The sequence below is a fragment of the Helianthus annuus genome, chromosome 5 (genome assembly GCF_002127325.2).
Source record: "Helianthus annuus cultivar XRQ/B chromosome 5, HanXRQr2.0-SUNRISE, whole genome shotgun sequence".
NCBI lineage: Eukaryota > Viridiplantae > Streptophyta > Magnoliopsida > Asterales > Asteraceae > Helianthus > Helianthus annuus.
Window position 1 is genome coordinate 119,349,422 of NC_035437.2, and position 7,098 is coordinate 119,356,519.

The 7,098-nt window shown below is 34.9% G+C and overlaps 1 pseudogene; it reads left to right on the top strand.

The window, feature by feature from the left end:
* Positions 1 to 254: 254 nt before the first annotated feature.
* On the top strand, positions 255 to 1,147 carry LOC118492248 (annotated as a pseudogene).
* The last annotated feature ends 5,951 nt before the right edge of the window (positions 1,148 to 7,098 follow it).

The window sequence follows — 7,098 nt, forward strand, 5'->3', positions numbered from 1 at the left end:
CACGTGTGAGGTGGTGTTTGACAAATTATTTATACGGTGTATATATGATGTGGTTGACTGACACAAAAGTGACTGGTTGACCACTAACAAAGGCATGTGGCCCTATGGTCATTTTTTCACTATATGATGTGTATGATGTGACAGGCACGCTGGTGTACATATAACATCACCAATTTAGGAATTAGAATATCTGATATTTATCATTCTTTATATTTATATTCGAATTCTTTTCGTTTTACCTTATTGACACCCTCTTAATGTCTCAACATGCTTTTAGTTAGCATCTTGATATTGGTGTGTGCTTGTTTTCTGAGTAGATGGATATGAGTTCAGGTGAAGAGTCGGAGTTTAGTGATTCAGAGATTTCTGAGTACAAAGATAAGCCATACAAGCAACTGAGGAATGGAACACTCAAAGTTAGATATCCGGATGCCATTCTTGGGTGTCCTTTTTATGCTGGCAAGAAAAAAACAGAATTTCAAATACAAAGAGTTGCATCAACATGCTTCAGGAGTAAGCAAAGGCTCTTCCAACAGAAGTCTAGAGCAAAAGGCTAACCATCTTGCTCTAACATTGTACTTAGAGAATGAACTGGCAGATGAGGCTGAAAAGCCACTGAAACTAGCAGCGCCAATCTCTGAAGAAAACGAATTGTTCTGCTGGCCTTGGACTGGGATTGTGGTCAACATAGTCAAAAAATCAGACGGCACTGAATATTGGCTCAAGAGATTCTCAAAATACAAGCCTGAAGATGTTGAGCTGTTATGGGATGCTGAAAAGAGAACTGCAAAAGCGTTGGTGAGGTTCAACAATGGTTTGAAAAATGCTATGGAGTTTGAGAAAGCTTTTGAAGCTGATCACCACAGCAAGAAAGAGTGGAGTGCTTATGAAAATCCGCCAAGTTCAAGTATTTATACCTGGCTAGCTCGTGCAACTGACTTTGAATCACAAGGGCCAATAGGTGACTACCTTCGTATGAACATGGGTCTGAAGAAGACGGTATCGGAAGTTGAGCAAGAAGTTGCAAAAACCAAAAACAGACCAGTGATCGAATTAGCAACTGAGATCGACATGAGGAATGAAAATCATGATGATTTGCAAAGCAAATGTAATCAGAAAACCATGCCTTTATAAAGGACGATGGAAGAACTAGACAGCATAAATTAAGCTTTCCATGAAGGTTGGTTAATGGTTAGTGTTACATGTTTTATATTTGTGTGAATTCCAATTTTATAACATGGAAATATTGTTCTTTCTGTACTTCAGATAGAAGAAAACTGCAGGTGTTTGCACAGGATCGTGTGAAAGCATTATTAGATGAACGAGAAAGGGCACATGTTGGGGTGGAGAAACCAAGGAAGGAACATGATTCATGGAGAAAAGAAGTTAGTAAGAAAGTAGCCCGAACAGAACGTGAGAAACAAAGACTAGATGAGGAGAATAGAAAGGTGATTATTATATACAAACTTTAAATTATCTTTCTTATTTCCATATTATCTGATTCACAAACCGGACGACTCATGGCATTGTTTAAATAAAAAAAGCCTAACCTTCATATTTAAGAAATTAAGAAGGTTCCCAAAAAGGTGTCGATGCGGGGAATTCAACCGACCCAACCCATTTTTAAACCGCCCTAAAATTTACCAGTTTTGACCCGTTACGCAACTCATCGATTTTGTGTATTGCAGGGGAATGAATTATCTTCATGAATGTAAACCGGACCCGATTATTCACTGTGATTTAAAGCCAAAGTAAGGCAACTCATATCTTTTTAGCCCACAAACCAATTCAACCGTAAGCCCGAGATAATATGAAGTACTTTAAAACCGTTTTTGGGTCGAACCGTTTTTGCGTCTACTGTTGTGTAGAGGTTAATACGATTTAGGCAGGTTAGTGTAGCAACTAGAAGCAAGCCTACGTAGTACTAAACGCGAAGTGTTGGTTGTGTTAAAAGCTAAGTGTTTGATGTAAGTGTGTATAATTTTTGCTTATATATCGCTTCCAAGGTTTTTGCCTCGATATTGTTTTGGTCTGTAATGTTTTACGCGTATGGCATTTGCCTCGATATTGTTTTGGCCTAAAATGTTTTACGTATGGCATTGAGCTCGATTGGTTATTCAAATGAGCGTTAGACGTTAGTCTAGGTTGAGATAGTATGATGGGCTGTGTAATAGGTCAAAATAGTTGGATCTTATTGAGCCAAAAGCTTTTTTTTTAATTAATTTATTAAGAAATAAAACCATTAATTAAAAATATATACTTAGGTGTTGGCTTTTTCTTGCAAATAGTGTGTTTTTTGGTATAGTCTTTGTTCATGATGTTCGTAATTAATGATATTCACCACCATATGCTCTTCCATCAATCTTAACCGTCCATTGATTTTTGTAGGAAGTGATTTGCCACAACAGTGTTAGATGGATGAGTGTGCACCATGGCTGCTGCATTTTTTTAGTTTTATTTATTTTTGTTATATTCCATTTTCCTCATGGTGAGTTACTTTAAATCTCTGAATTTTAGTTTTAAGTTTCTTTGTTATATGTGACAGCAAACTTGGAGTGCCAATAAAAACTCTTCGTGTTAGAGGAGGCTATATAAATGGTACAGTCCCGACCCATCCACTTGCTTTGGTAAAGCCTGCTTCTAGAAATGTTAGCTTCTACATTCATTAATTTAGTTTATTTCAACTGTGTGCTCATATGACATCTCACACTTGTGAGCAAGTTGAAAAATAATGTGCTCATTTGGATAACAGAGATGGAAGTTAAATGATTTCTCTATGTATTTAGTTTTGATAAAGAGATAGTTAGCATATTATATATCCTTTGCGTTTGGAGTTTTATTGTGTTTTGTTTTTTGTTCAAGGTCTGTGAGCCCTACTCTTGATTATTTGAATTCTGATCGATCAATTCTTAGGTTAGTTTTGCATACGTTAATGAGTTGCATAAAGAACTATAAAATGGTGGATATGAGGAGAAGAAAGTGTGGTATCAAACAAAATAAATATTTAATAAATAACTAAAATAAGATAATTCAACGATTAGGCTAGAAAAACCAACCAACAAGGCCAAGTATATCAAAATGTCTAATAAGAAAACTAACTTAAATAAAAATTAATAAAAGTATATCAGCAAAGAATCGATAAACTAACAGAAAAACGAGTGCCAACATATATCATGATAAAGAAAACTAACTTAAGTACTATACAATATATCACGAGCCGACTGATAAACTAATGGTAAATGAGTATTCTATTATAAATCGTCACTCCCGCTGCATCGCGCGGGTAAATGGCTAGTATATATATATATATATATATATATATATATATATATATATATATATATATATATATGATAAGGATCATTACAGAACACTAATTATTGCGGGAACAATAAGAACAACTCTAAATCACCAAATTTTGGGATTTAAGGTTCATGTTTTTTAAATTTTATGTTTCTTACATTCATATGTGTATAATTTATACATAAAAATCATATATTTTTCCCTACACATAGTCTACATACATGTAGGTAATTTAGCCTACACATAACTTACAAGTGTGTAGGTTATTTAAAAACTGAAGATTTTTTATAATTTGTTTTAAATTCTAGTGTGAGACACAATAAATCATACATCTATACCATTTTCAGTTACGTTTTAGGTTTTTAGGATTGAAAAAAACGAGTGACTCATTTTGTTCTGCGTGTTCTCGCAATATTTAGTGTTCTGTATAGAACCTTCCCCTATATATATATATATGTGTGTGTGTGTGTGTATCTAGACAACGGCTACGGGTGTATAATAGTACTGTAATTTTAGATTTTAGTTCTAGTTGGTACTAGACGCATAATATATAAAAAAGAGTAAAGGTCGCAATGACGACGATTTTGGATCATTATGCGGTGATGTGATTGTTTGTATTGGATATTATCATGTGATATTAATACGTGGTAAATGTTTAAAATTCAGATGGACAATGAAGTGAACCAGGATAACCAGAATAACAATAACGATAACTAAAATAACAATAATAATGGAAACCAAGTGGATAATAGTGACATCCAACACATAGTGGCACATGGGACTATAGACGCAATGCCATATATCATCAAAACGGTTAAGGAAGCAGATAATAATAAAAGTAATAATGGTAGTAAACGACCTAATGAACCAGAACACAGTGTAAACAATGGACCAATGGAATTCTCGGACAATGTCTTACTCTTATATAGAATTCTGGTCTTGTAAACCAATGGAATTCTCGGACAATGAAGGGGCCGTTGCAGCTCTACGCTGGATAGATAAGACTTAGGCAGTCTTAAAAATAAGTAAGTGCGCAGAAGAGGATAAGATAATGTTTGCCTCCAATTTGTTTAAGAACTCAGCCTTAGAATGGTGGAACACTATCCTCCAGTCTAGGGGATGTGACAGGGTTTACAATATGGAATGCGAGGAATTTAAGAACATGGTGGAAAGGAAATTCTGTCTTCCTAATGAAAAGGAACAAATAACAAATAAGTTCTTAAACCTTAGAATGACTGGAGTGTATAGTAAGGGTTACACTACTACTTTCTTTGAATATGCTATAATAGTACCAACCCTTGCATCCCCAGAACCAGTATTAATCTGTAGGATCGTTTCGAGACCTAAACGAGTCGTTCGGAAGAGTTCAAATCCGTTTCAGAGGCGGAAACAAAGAAACGGATGTGTACACAGCTTGAATCACACTTTAAACCTCTTGTATATTGATTTTACAACGTTTACATTTACAAGGAACACCGGCAATACCTCGGTATCAAATCTGGAATTTGTTACAAATGAAATGAATGAACAGCCTATTTGTACTATTGGTAGTTCGCTCGAAATGACAAAGCCGTAAAAGCGGACCTCACACAATGCACTAAAAGCGAACCTCTCTATTAGCCGTATAAGCGAACCCAACAGTTTTCATAAAAGCGAACCTCCATGTATGACATTAAAAGCGAACCTCTTGCATGTTGACTTATCAGCGAACCTCATTATTGGACCTTCCATCTTTTTGTCTTATATGAACTTCCATGTTATTGGGCCTTCAAATGGTCCAGTAATATCAAACGGCCACCATACACTTTTAATGGCTAAAATAACTTTGTCGTTTACTGAATTGCAAATGATAACATATGATGATCCAATATATGATGTCATCATCATATATGATGACATCATGCTTGATCAAAAATGCAACGCAACCCAGACTCGACATTAGACGAAGACGACAGATGACTGCACCAACAGACTCCCCCTCAGATGTTGACGAGTCTTAAGTGTCGAGTCTTCAACGACTTCAGTCTTTATCAGTCTGAACACTTTCTGAAATATCTCACAATGTAAGCATCCTCAAATCTTTCTCTTCACTTTTCATCATCATCAACAGACTCCCCATGAACAATCTCTACTCATATATCTTGAGACTCCCCCTTTCGATATGCTGGGATCGCAGTCTGGCATGTTGAAATCACCAAGTCTTCAGGTATCGGAACCTGGTTCTTTATCTCTTTGAAACCTGCACATCCTCTACCCAAAACTAAAACTTCCGATGATAACATGTAAAGAACTAATGAGTCACTTGCAGACACTACACAAACAAAAATTGATTTTACAATTTGAAGAACCACTTGAAGATATATATCATTTTTGTTTTCAAAAAACCAACACACTCTCCCAAACCATTTGTTCATCATGTTTAGCACTCGGAATTTTGAACATCAACTTTTCAATATCAGTTGTCAAAAATATTTTTGACTTTTTCAAAAATTTATGCTAAAACACACTGAAAATCTTTTTGGATTTTCTTCATAAGATAAATAAAATGCAGTAAAGAAATATTTACGGACATTATAGTTTGTGAGTTCGTGTAAGAGGATCATATCAGCTTATGAGACAAATCACCAACACCGTTAACCTTTGATTTCATTTTAAGTTTTAAACAATTTACCTAGATTGTCAGTATATTGGTCCACTTAAATTTTCACACAAAGTTCAACTGATCCGAGATACGATATTAGTGTTTTAGAGACTTGAACTTAATTGTGTATCACTCCACTTGAATATACTCCCGTATCCAGATCTCAATGTTCAGATTTACAGGAAAATATACTACAACTGATATCTGTATATAAATTAGGGGATATGCGAGGGCTAAGGGATCTCAGGTCGATACTTCCGTATGCGCAGAGAGATATCAGCTTCGACTTTTCGGTGTGTCCCCTTTAGGAGATCTTTTAGCTACAACAATTGATTATCAATTTTATTGTCTAATCAGCGGAGGGCTTTATGCTATGTTTCAAGCATTTTGCAGCAAGTATTATCCGAGGACTAGGTCAGAACTTCCATTCAGCAAAAGTCCCGGGATAATACCCCAGATATCATAGAGTATAAGAACCTAGAATATCAGAAAAAGAAACCTTTCAAACGAGATTTCAGGGGTTACCTATATATCCAAGAATAGTTACCCACAAATCAAGCAAGTTTGTTTTAGGTTTATATCTCGTCACAGTTTATTAAATGTGTAAAAATCTACTGACATATCCACAGTAAGATTGTTTAACGCTTTTAAACTTTCCAAATCTTTAGCATGTTGTGATAGTTCGCTGATTAACTATCATTTCCTCTTTTTCACAACAAACTCATTTTTGGATTTTATCATGTTTTTGTCTTTTTCAAATTTTCTAATGTTTTTGGATTTTCTAAAAAAATTCTACTCCCCCTAAAATGCAAACACATTAACGAAAATTGAAAACAAACTGTACAAAAACATGATAACCGATATCAAATTGCATCAATTCGCAATTCACTTTGGCATAAACAATCAGAACTCCCCCTATCAACAAACTATTTTCTCATTTAGATTTCAAAACACTTAAGTTTGTTTTAATCAAAATGATTGTTCCGGAAAATAAGTTTGTTTGATTTTACTACTTGTAAGTATATCAATACTAAGTTCGGGGATGTGGTTCATCATTTTGTCTCAATCACTTGTAGGAAAATGCAAGTACAAATTAATGTCCTTGATTTACCGTATGCACAAGTTATGCACAATCAAATCTTCTAACCACTTGT